Source organism: Rhinolophus sinicus, chromosome 9 (assembly GCF_057876585.1).
Source record: "Rhinolophus sinicus isolate RSI-liver-muscle chromosome 9, RSI-T2T, whole genome shotgun sequence".
Lineage (NCBI taxonomy): Eukaryota > Metazoa > Chordata > Mammalia > Chiroptera > Rhinolophidae > Rhinolophus > Rhinolophus sinicus.
The window spans coordinates 17,265,317-17,277,450 of NC_142509.1; positions in this window are offsets into that span (position 1 = coordinate 17,265,317).

Consider the following 12,134-nt stretch of genomic DNA (forward strand, 5'->3'; position numbering starts at 1 on the left):
TTCTTGGAATACCCCAGAAATGATTATATGGGTTTTCTTCCTTGTTGTGGAGTTATAATTGGATTTATAACTCCAACAGAGATTTTCTAACATTATATTGCCTTCATATTGTTAAAATAAACCCCTATCCAGCAATGGTGCATTAACATTTACTGCGTGTGGATTGGCTTTACATCAAGCAGAGCTGCCCAACAGTGACTCCAAGATTTCACTCTGGAAATGAACCACCTGTGACTGCACCCAGCAGGGAGAGTCACCCAAAACTCAACTTCTCACAGTGACTGGGCTTCACTGATAGGATTGTCCTCCTGCTTCCTCAAAAAATAAAATAATAAGTGAAGTGGGGGTGCCCAGAACATGGCATGATGGCTGGGAAGATCCTCTAATATACAGGGCATCTGCAAGGAGATGTACCAGATGCTTCACTTTCTAGATGATGGGTTAGGATTGAACCTTCGAAATCATTGAAATCACAAATACATTATTTTCATAATCAGTACAATAAGCAATTTCCACTTTGAATAGTAACATTTAGGGTCCACAGATCTTCCTATGGCACTATTCCAGAATGACAGCTGTTTTTCCTGTCCTGGCCAAAGCCGAGACTGACAGAAGCAGGCCAGGCCAGGAGTGCACATACGAGGTCAGACAATTAAGTTCATGAACTCATCTTAGAAAAAGGGGTGGCCGGATGGCTCGGTTAGAGCACGAGCTCGGATGGCTCAGTTGGTTAGAGCGTGAGCTTTTAACAACAAGATTGCCAGTTGGAGTCCCATATGGGCCAGTGAGAAGCAATGGCTTGAGCTTGGAGCTGAGCCACTGGTGGGTAGCCGGTTGGCTCATTGGTTAGAGTGCAGTGCTCATTACACCAAGATTGCTTGTTCGAGTCCCACATGGGCCAGTGAGCTGCGCCCTCCACAACTAGATTGAAAAACAACTACTTGACATGGAGCTGATGGATCCTGGAAAAACACCCTGTTCCCCAATCTTCCCCAATTTAAAAAAAGAAAAGAAAAAAGTGCTACCGTGTTTCCCCGAAAATAAGACCTAGCCAGATCATCAGCTCTAATGCATCTTTTGGAGCAAAAATTAATCTAAAACCTGGTATTTTATATTATACTATTTATTATATTATATTAATTATATTTGTTATATTAATTATATTTATTATATTATATTATATTAATTATATTATATTATAAAGACCGGGTCTTATATTAAAATAAGACCAGGTCTTATATTAATTTTTGCTCCAAAAGATGCATTACAGTTGATGGTCCGGCTAGGTCTTGTTTTCAGGGAAACACGGTACATACTTCATTGCTGAATGTCACTACGGTCACCTTCGAAGTACTCCCCTTAGGAAGCTATGCACCGACGCCAGCACCTAGTCCACCCTTCAAAGCAATTTTGGAACTCTTCTGGAATGGCCATCAGAGCTGTCGTCATATTACCCTTGATGTCCTGAATGTCATCAAAATGTCTTCCTTTTAATATTTCCTTTATCTTTGGGTTAAGAAAGAAGTCACTGGGGGCCAGATCAGGTGAGTAAGGAGGGTGTGCCAATATAGATATTTGTTTACTGGCTTAAAACTCCCTCACAGACAGTGCCGTGTGAGCTGGTGCATTGTCGTGATGCAAAAGCCATGAATTGTTGGCAAAAAGTTCAGGTCATCAAACTTTTTCATGCAGTCCTTTCAGCACTTCCAAATAGTAAACTTGGTTAACTGTTTGTCCATTTGATACAAATTCATCATGAATAACCCCTCTGATATGAAAAAAAGTTTAGCAACATCGTTGCAACAAGTTCACGAACTTAATTGTCTGATCTTATATTGTCTCCGCCAGGGCCACTCCCAGGATTCTGGGGCTCGGCCATAAACCATGTTCCCTGTCAGTTTGCCGCCAGGTAAGTTATGCAGAGGGAGCCACAGGCCGAGACTGCAAGGTGAGAGGAGAACACGGGGCCTGCCTCTCGCTCCTGGCTTCCCCCAACAGCAGAGGGCTGAATCAGCCTTCCCGGCACCAACGGCACCTTGCCTAGTCCACGAGTCAAAGCAGCTCTGTGCTAGTTAGGGTTACGGTTACAGTTTGGATTGGGTGTCGGGGTGGAGGTGTGGTCGGGGGCTGAGGGTGTTGGGGTGGTGGGGTGGGAAACAGGGCGAGGGCTAAGATGCTTAGAAGTTAGAGTTAGGATTGGTGTCATGCAGGGTCTCATGCGGGGTCTCTGGTCCTGCTCCCCGCATAAGAACACAAGACATGGTGAGGCCCAAAAGAAACACCCACGGAGCCATAGATAGGGGAGTCATACCACTATATTCTCGCTGGCGGCTGGGTTGGAGACACAGGAAGCAGGAGCCACACGATCCGCAACCTGCCGTCCGCTTCTCTACCAACCCACCTCACTTGCTAGCTGCAATACGCCATCTGCTTCTCTGCCAACCAACCAACCCTACTTGCTAGCTGCAATCAGCCCTGCTAACTGCAATCCGCTGTGCTAACTGCAATCCGCGCTTGCTGGTTCAGCCACCATCCGCTGCTAGCATAGCCATGGCAGTTATATTAGTGGCCAACGGCTCACTGGTTACAGCTGACAGCCAAATAGCCACAGCTGATGGCCAGTTGATGGCCATTTACTACCCGAGCCAGCACCTTTCCACATGAGGCCGAGAGCCTGGAAACTGTACTCCTGGCTCTGTCCCCACAATTTGAGTAGGAGTTAGGGTTGGAATTAGGGTGGGCTATTTTTCATGCCATAAGCACCTTCTGGAGTAAAGAAACAGGGTGGGCAGCACGTCTGAGAGGGCTGGGCAGGCAGAACTTACACATCCACTTCCATAAATCCAGCGGGCCCTGTCAGTACTGATTTGAGGACCACAGCTACACAGGCCAATCTGCACATCTCAGCAGATGTTAAAGTCAACTCAGAGCCAGGATCATCTCGGCACAAAACCCAACTAGCACGCTTTTCATATTCTAATTGCATAAATTCTTCCAATAACATTTTGAATTCCCCATTGAGCCAAGTCAGAGATGTCTGTTTCCAGTTTAGTTTCTTCCCCTTGTAGAATTGTTTTTGGGGGATGGTTTTGGAGTCGCTCGGGGGGTGCTCTCCCGCTGCTCATGGTGGAATGCATCTTCTTGCCGGAAGTCCAATCAATACCATCAGGACTAGGGTACCCCTTAAGGCGATTACTACTCATGGCGTCAGGGGCCCTGGACTGAACCTGGAAGCAGAGACCCCCTTTAGCACATTGATCTGCAGTAGCACCAAAGAGGACCCACCATCACTATTGGCCTATTTTACTGTGATCCCCATCGGGCTATGGTGTGTCCGCGTCCCCAGACCACCCTCAGGTTTGATGATTCACTAGAAAGACTCACAAGACTCAGAAATAATTACAGTTTATTACCATGAAAGGATACGGATTCAAATCCGCAAAGGGAAAGGCACATGGGGACAACATCCAGGAGAGACCAGACACATGCTCCCAGGTGTCCCTCCCTGGAAGAGTCACATGGGGTCACACTTAATTCTCCCAGCAACATTGTGATGACACATGCAAAGGGCCGTGATTAGGGAAGCTCACCAAGCTTCAGTGTCCAGGGTTTTTACTGGGGGTCAGGCACAAGGGCTGCAGCACCATGTTACTTATTCCAGCCTCTCAGACTCAAGCCCCCATGTCCCCCTCCCATCCCAGAGCAAAACCAGGTGTTCACAATAAATCCCAATCTTCAGAGAAACTTACCTGGTCAAACTAGTACACGTAGCCCAAGGCCTTAGGCAAACAAATCCTCTTACCCGCAGAATAGTTCAGGGGCTCAGTGGTGATCTGAAAACAGGCCTGCCTTTGGAATGTGTGGGGTGTCAGCAACCCAGGCTTGCTGAGTCTTTCCTGTCCAGGTGCCCTCTGGCCCTTTCGGAGGCCCTATCATAAAACATTTGGGCCACATTTCCTAAATGTTGATGCCACTGGACACCTTGCACATTTTTGCCTATTACACTGCAAATCAGGATCTCGATACAGCAGAGGCATGAGCGTGGTAGCAGCTGCAAAGGCATTTAGGCCTCGGAGGGTCCCAATGAGCCGTCTGTTCTTAGGAGTGTGGCTCTCTCAGCACATCACCCAATGACTGGTGGTCTCACACAGCCACCACCAAATGGTCCGTGTTGCACAGGGTTATCAGTTTTCCCCTGAGTGCTCTATAGAATGGAGGTCATTGTCTGGTTGAGACACACAAGCAACTCTCACAGAAAGAGAGAACTTCCCCTGACCCCTTATGCTGATAAGGGGGGCTCAAAATTTTACTCTTCCCCCAAAGTGACTCAGGTCATAAATCCATAGCAAAGGCTCAGTGGGTACTGGCAAGTGGACCACAGCTCAGCACAACGCACAGGGTAAGCACATCCAGGAAGCTGAGAACAGTCCACTCACCACGAACCAGGGTTTGTGCTCCGTGACTAAGAGCAAGAGAAGATCTCAGAAGATGGCAGCCCCAGCCTACACCATCTTGACTGTTTGGCAATTGTTTTGTGATCACCCCATGAAGTGTGATGTGATGGACTTGCTTCCAATTTAATAGGTCAGCTGTCAAGGCTGATGACAGTCCACAAAACAGGAATATTTGAAAGATGCTTATTAGTCACACAAGGGACTCTGTGTGACTAATGTGGGGAGAGCAGGTTGGCATAAGGGCTCCTGCTGAGTGTGCATTGAACCTTCATACTGGCCTGGGGTGGGTCTAAGTCAAGTTCTCAAGTGAGGGCTAGGGTCTCAGGTTTGAAGTTCCACAGGTGCCACACGAGGGAACAGGAGCTCCTTGTATCAGCTGGCCCTGATGTGGGACAGAAGGAAGGAGGGACTTGACCACTGTCAGTGGTCAAATAACAAAATTTAAATCAGACTCTATTTCAATTCACCCCTGATTGTGACATTGTGGTTAATAATAATTATTTGTTTTCTTATTTTTTTTAAAGGTTTTATTGGGGAAGGGAAACAGGACTTTATTGGGGAACAGTGTGTTTCCAGGACTTTTTATTGGGGAACAGTAGTGTGTTTTTCCCAGGACTCATCACCTCCATCCAAGTCAAATTGTCCTTTCAATCTTAGTTGTGGAGGGTGCAGCTCAGCTCCAGGTCCAGTCACTGTTGTTAGTTGCAGGGGGCGCAGCCCACCATCCCTTGCGGGAATCGAACAAGCAACCTTGTGGTTGAGAGCCCGCGCTACAACAGACTGAGCCATGTGGCCACCCGGGAGCTGAGCGGCAGCTCATTAACTTCATTCTAGTTGCAGAGGGCGCAGCTCGCTGGCCCATGTGGGAATCGAACTGGCAGCCCGCTTGCCCCGAGCTGGCACTCTAACCAACTGAGCCACCCGTGTGCCCCTGTTTCCTTATTTTTGAGTTTTAAGAGTTCATTATATATTTAGAACAACAGCCCTTTATCAGATGTGTCTTTTATAAGTATTTTCTCCTAATCTGTGGCTTGTCTTCTCATTCTCTTGACAATGCCTTTTGCACAGCAGGCATATTTAATTTTAATGGAGTCCAGCTTATCAATTCTTTCTCTCACCGAGAGTGCCCTTGGTGTTGTATTTAAAAAAAAAAAAAAAAAAAAAAAAAAAAAAATCACCAGGGGTGACTGGTTAGCTGGGTAGAGCACGGTGCTCTTAACAACAAGGTTGCTGGTTCGATCACCACATGGGCCATTGTGAGCTGTGCCCTCCACAATTAGATTGAAACAACCACTTGGAGCTGATGGATCCTGGAAAAACACACTTAAAATAAATTTTAAAAAGTTAAAAAATAAATAAATAATAAAAAGACATCACCATACCCAAGGTCATTTAAGTTTTCTTTTATGTTATCTTTTCGGACTTTTATAGTTTTGAGTTTTACATTTAGGTCTGAGATCCATCTTAAGTTATTTTTTGTGAAGGGTGTAAGGTCTGTGTCTAGATGTTTTCTTGCATGTGGATGCCCAGTTGTTCCAGCACCATTTGTTGAAAAGACTATCTTTGCTCCATTGTATTGCCATTGTTTCTCTGTCAAATATCAGTTAACCATATTTATGTGGGTCTATTTCCAAGCTCTCTAATCTGTCCCATTGACTTATTTGTCTATTCCTTGGCCAATACTGTACTGCCTTGATTACTGTAGCTTTGTAGTAAGTCTTGAAGTATGGCAGTGTCACTGCTCTGACTTTGTTGTCCTTCAGTGTTGTGCTGGCTATTCTGGGGTTTGTGCCTCTCTATATAAGCTTTAGAATCAATTTCTCGATATACACAAAGTAACTTGCTGAGATTTTGATTGGGATTGCATTGAATCTACAGATCAATTTAGGTGGAACTGACATCCTGACAATATTGAATCTTCCTGTCCATGAACATGGAATAGCTCTCCGTTTATTTAGTTCTTTTTTGATCTCTTTCACCAGAGTTTTGTAATTATTTTCCTCATATAGATCTTTTAGATTTATATCAACTTTTTGGGGGTATTTTTGGTGCTAATCTCAACTCTTCAGGGTGGTCCCCTGTTATGTCCTGATCAAAACGCTCACTGGAAACATTACTAATGTGTTTCTAGGGGTGCTAAGTCTAGGGGTGGACTGATGGCTCAGTTGGTTACAGCAGGAGCTCTTAACAACAGGGTTGCTGGTTCGATTCCCACATGCGCCAGTGAGCTGCACCCTCCACAACTAGATTGAAGACAACGAGCTGCCGCTGAGTTTCCCGAGGGGTGGCCGGATGGCTCAGCTGGTTAGAGCCAGAGCTCTCAACAACAAGGTTGACGATTCAATTCCTGACTGGGATGGTGGGCTGCACCCCCTGCAACTAAGATTGAAAACAGCGACTGGACTTGGAGCTGAGCTGCGCCCTCCACAACTAGATTGAAGGACAATAACTTGGAGCTGATGGGCCCTGGAGAAACACACTGTCCTCCAATATTCCCCAATAAAAAAATGCAAAGTCTAAATTGAAGATGATAGCCCTCAAGAGGTTATTGGTTTTATGCCCCTAAACTCCCCCTCTGTTTCACTGATTGATCCGTTTTCCTCAGGCCTCCCCTCTTATGTTGACTTGCAGCCTCTGTATTTAGAGCCTAATAAAACCTTTGGGTTTCTGTCCTTAAATAACTCATGCCAATCTTGCTCCCATATACCCAGCTTGCTCCACTCTTGCCAATTGCCCTTATTCTACTGACCAAATCAGGGGTCACTGGTGCTGCCTTAGGGGTCAGAAGGCCAGACAATAAAATAAAATTATTGATGCCACTCAGGAAGTGTCAAAAATAATATCCAAATAAAATTAAAACTTCTGTGTCCACTGAAACCCTAAGAGAGTCAGTGCTTTCTGACAGCCATGGTGGCTGACACTCACCCAGTATTAGACTATCTATAACCATCTTAGGGGGGTTTGCTCCTTAGGGGCACTTCTTGCTTTACCTGGGTAAGCAAGGCAGGCATATTTGTTCAGTGCACCTGCAGATGAGACAACAGATTAAAGTTGTTAATAACGTCACTCAGATGTTTGAGCAAATGCCCAGAATACCCACCAGTTGTTCTCCTGGCTGTCCCTGATGCCCTGGGTGAGTGGCTATGTATACTCTTCTAAGGCCTTCTCATTCTCACTATAGGTTTTTGCATATGGTTCTTTATATTTATATTTAAACAAATTCAGCCTCAATAAGTGAGAAATGGCATATTTCAGTCATTGATGAGACATCAGCCCACTGTATGTTTTTTCCAACACCACTAAGTAATGAACTCAATTCTGATATTATCTGCCTGGAGATAGTTTCAGATCCCACAGGTTAAGGACTCAGTCCTACAAGACTGCCATCCCCCCTCCCTGCCCCCACTTCAGCTGCCAGTTGTAGCCCAGGTTGTTACCTGTGTTTCTAACCATCTGGCTACAGATTGGAGGTTCCCTTGATGTCCTCCTTGGGTTGGATTAATTTGCTAGAGCAGCTCACAGAACTCAGAGAAACAGTTTACTTACTAGATCATCAGTTTATTATAAAAGGATATAATGAGGGGCCGGCACGGTGGCTCAGGCGGTTGGAGCTCCGTGCTCCTGGCTCTGAGGGCTGCCGGTTCGATTCCCACATGGGCCAGTGGGCTCTCGACCACAAGGTTGCCGGTTCGATTCCTCGAGTCCCGCAGGGGATGGTGGGCTGTGTCCCCTGCAACTGGCGGCGGCGACTGGACCTGGGGCTGGACCACAGCTGGGATTGAGGGGACAACAACTTGACTTGGAAAAAAAAACAAAAGTCCTGGAAGTGCACACTGTACCCCAATAAAGTCCTGTTCCCCTTCCCCAATAAAAAATCTTAAAAAAAATAAAAAAGATATAATGTGGGACTGGTCAGATGGAAGAGATGCATAGAGCAAGGTATGGGAAAAGGGCACAGAGCTTCTGTGGTGTCTCCAGGTCCACCACTCTCCCAGCACCTCCAGGTGTGCACCAACCCGGAAGCTCTCTGAACCTGTCTTTTTGGGTTTTTATGGATGTTTTATTACCTAAGCACGATTGATTAAATCATTGGCCACTGACGATTGATTCAACCTCTAACCCCTGTTATCAAGTGTACGATTCAGCAGCATAAGTATATTCACATCATTGTGTAGCCATCACCCCTATGGTTCCAGATCTTTTTATCTTGCAAAACTAAAACTCTGTGCCCATTAAACACTAACTCCCCGTTCCCCTCACTCCCAAGCAACCTCCATTCTACTGTCTATCATGAGTTTTCCCCTTTTGTGTCTGGCTTCTTTCATTTTGCATAATGTCCTCTAGGTTCATCCATGTCATAGTGTGTCAGAATTTCCTTCCTTCCTATGGCCGACCACATTCACTTTTTTTACAATTAATTTTTAGATTGCCTTACTTTTTTTTTGGGGGGGGGATATTGGGGAACAGTGAGTTTCTCCAGGGCCCTTCAGCTCCAAGTTGTTGTCCTTCAATCAAATTGTGGAGGGCGCAGCCCAGCTCCAAGTCCAGTCGTGGTTTTCAATCTTTAGTTACAGGGAGCGCAGCCCACCATCCCATGTGGGAGTTGAACCGGCAACCTTGCTGCTGAGAGCTCACTCTCTGACCAACTGAGCCATCCCGCCGCCCTCCACCTCATTCACTTTTAAAGGGACACAACACTTCATTACTTGATTGCCCGTGGGTAGCTCACTCCTGTGCCGGCAGGACCCTGAGGGCAGATTCAGCGGTGGCTTTTACAGAGCATGGAGGAGGAATGGGCTATCATTCCATATAAGGTTCAGGGCCTTGTGCCTCAGTGAAGTGCTTACATAGCAACTAGTTCACACTGCGCCCATGTAGATCAGGGTCCCGCCAGTGTCTCAGACAGATGATATCGCTCAGCCTTCTGGCTTTTCTCACCTGGTTATGCCTCCTTTGGGGAATAATCTGGGCCTGTGACACCGCATTGAACCAGGTGGGCCCCACCTGGCAACAGGAGAGCTGTAGTTCAGCTGTGCTGTCTCCCACTTATTTGGGCTTTTCACTGTGCTGCCACAGCCAACCACTAGATGGCACCATTGTTCCATTTCCCTTGGTGGGCAAAATGTTTTGCAGCGTTGAAGGCAGTCTTTTTTTTTTTTTTTTTTTGAAGGCAGTCTTTAATGGCTTTCCCCCCTTCTTCTGCCTCCCCTCCCCCTCCAACTCCGGTTCAAGCCGTTGTTTCTCCGTCTAGCTGTGTAAGACACAGCTCCCTGGCTCATGCTGGTATTATGAGCCTTGCGCTCCCCCTGGCTGAGGCAGTTGGTCGCCTATCGGTGGTTGGACGCTCACAGCAGCTCACGGCAGCTCTGGCCGGCTGCCGGCCACTCACGCTGGCCTCTGGTCGCTCACAGCAGCTTACAATTTACGCCAATCTCCGGCTGCTCACAGCAGCCCAGCTCCAGGGAGAGCTGTTGTTCACAATCTTAGCTCTAGAGGGCGCAGCTCACTGGCCTGTATGAGAATTGAAACAGTGACCCCGCGTTAGTAGCGCAGCACTCCAACCATCTGAGCCAATGGCTATTCTAAATTCACTAGGGAGTCCACCACACAGAAGGCAGCCACTGTTAGGTCTCGACCTATGCTCACAACTCACCTTTCAAAATGCGTGTCAGACCATTAATAAATAGCCACTGGAAGCAACCAAGATGTCCTTTCAATAGATGAATGTAAAGTAAACTGTGGTACATCCAGACAATGGAATATTATTCAGTGCTAAAAAGAAATGAGCTATCAAGCCATAAAGACATGGAGAAAGCCTATGCGCATATTACTAAGTGAAAGAAGCCAATATAAAAAGACTACAAATTGCACGATTCCAACTACATGACATTCTGGAAAAGGCAAAACTATGGAGACAGTAAAAAGATCAGTGGTTGCCAGGGCTTAGCAGGGAGGGAGGGAGAGAGGGATGAATAGAGCAGAGAGGATTTTTAGGGCAGTAAAAATACTCTGTAAGATACTGTAATGGTGGACATATGTCATTACACACTTGTCCAAACCCATAGAATTTGTACCACCAAGAGTGAACACTGATGTGAACTATGGACTTTGGATAATTATCATGTGTCACTGTAGGTTCGTCAATTGTAACAAATGTCCCACCAAGTGGGATGTTGATGGTGGGGAGGCCTTGGGGACAGGGAGTATATGGGAACTGTGTACCTTCTGTTAATTTTGCTGTGAACCTAGAACTCCTCTAAAAAATAAAGTCTATATGACAACATGGATGGACCTGGAGGGTATTACGCTAAGTGAAGTAAGTCAGACAGAGAGAGACAAATACCACATGATCTCACTTATATGTGGAATCTAAAGAACAAAATAAACAAACAAAGAAAAAAAACAGAAACAGACTCAGAGATACAAAGAACAAACTGATGGTTACCAAACGAGAAGAGGGTTGGGGGGCTAGGTGAAAAAGGTGAGGGGATAAAAAAGTACAAATGGTACTTACAAAATAGTCACAGGGATGTAAGGTGTGGTATGGGGAATACAGCCAATAATATTGTAATAAATATATATAGTGCCAGGTGGGTACTAGACTTATCAGGGGGATCACTTCATAAATTATATAAATGTCTAACTACTACACTGTACATCTGAAACCAATATAAAATAAAATTGAATGTCAATTACAATTAAAAATAAAAAATAAAGTGAAAAATAAAGTCTATTTTTTAAATAAAGTAAATCAAAGTGGAAAAGAAAAAAACTCCAAAAAATTTACAAAGAAAATATGAGCTTTAATCTGTTATGGTATAACAAAAACTAAAGGACTAAAATTTGTGCTTTGTCTTCCTGTTAAAACATATTCTATCACTTAGTTTTGACCTTGGTCTTGGGAGGCTAAAAAACTGAGTGAGGGGGCCGGTACGGTGGCTCAGGCAGTTAGAGCGCCATGCTCCTAACTCTGAAGGCTGCCAGTTTGATTCCCACATGGGCCAGTGGGCTCTCAACCACAAGGTTGACAGTTCAATTCCTCAAGTCCGGCAAGGGATGGTGGGCAGCGCCCCCTGCAACTAAGATTGAACACGGCACCTTGAGCTGAGCTGCCTCCCGGATGGCTCAGTTGGCTGGAGTGTGTCCTCTCAACCACAAGGTTGCCGGTTCACTTCCTTGACTCCCGCAAGGGATGGTGGGCTGCGCCCCCTGCAACCAGCAATGGCAACTGGACCTGGAGCTGAGCTGCGCCCTCCACAACTAAGACTGAAAGGACAACAACTTGACTTGGGAAAAAAAAAAAAAAGTCCTGGAAGTACACACTGTTCCCCAATAAAGTCCTGTTCCCCTTCCCCAATAAAATCTTTTAAAAAAAGCTGAATGACTGATTCAAAATAATTTCTAACATCCTTGATTTCATAACTAAAAGTTCCGTAATTGCAAGAAATTACCGTTAAATCTAATCAGTGGAGAACTATCACTAATGCTCTCAGGCATATCAATTGGCTTTTTTGTTAATACCTGAATATTCGCTTTCACAAATAGGTGAATATTAAAAATTTAATTTGAAGTGGGAAAAAAGCCACTGGGATGTCTCACATGGAGCTATATATACAACAGGCACTTTTGCAATAACCAAATCCACAACAGTAGCCTCCTCCATTGCCCCTACACCCCTCA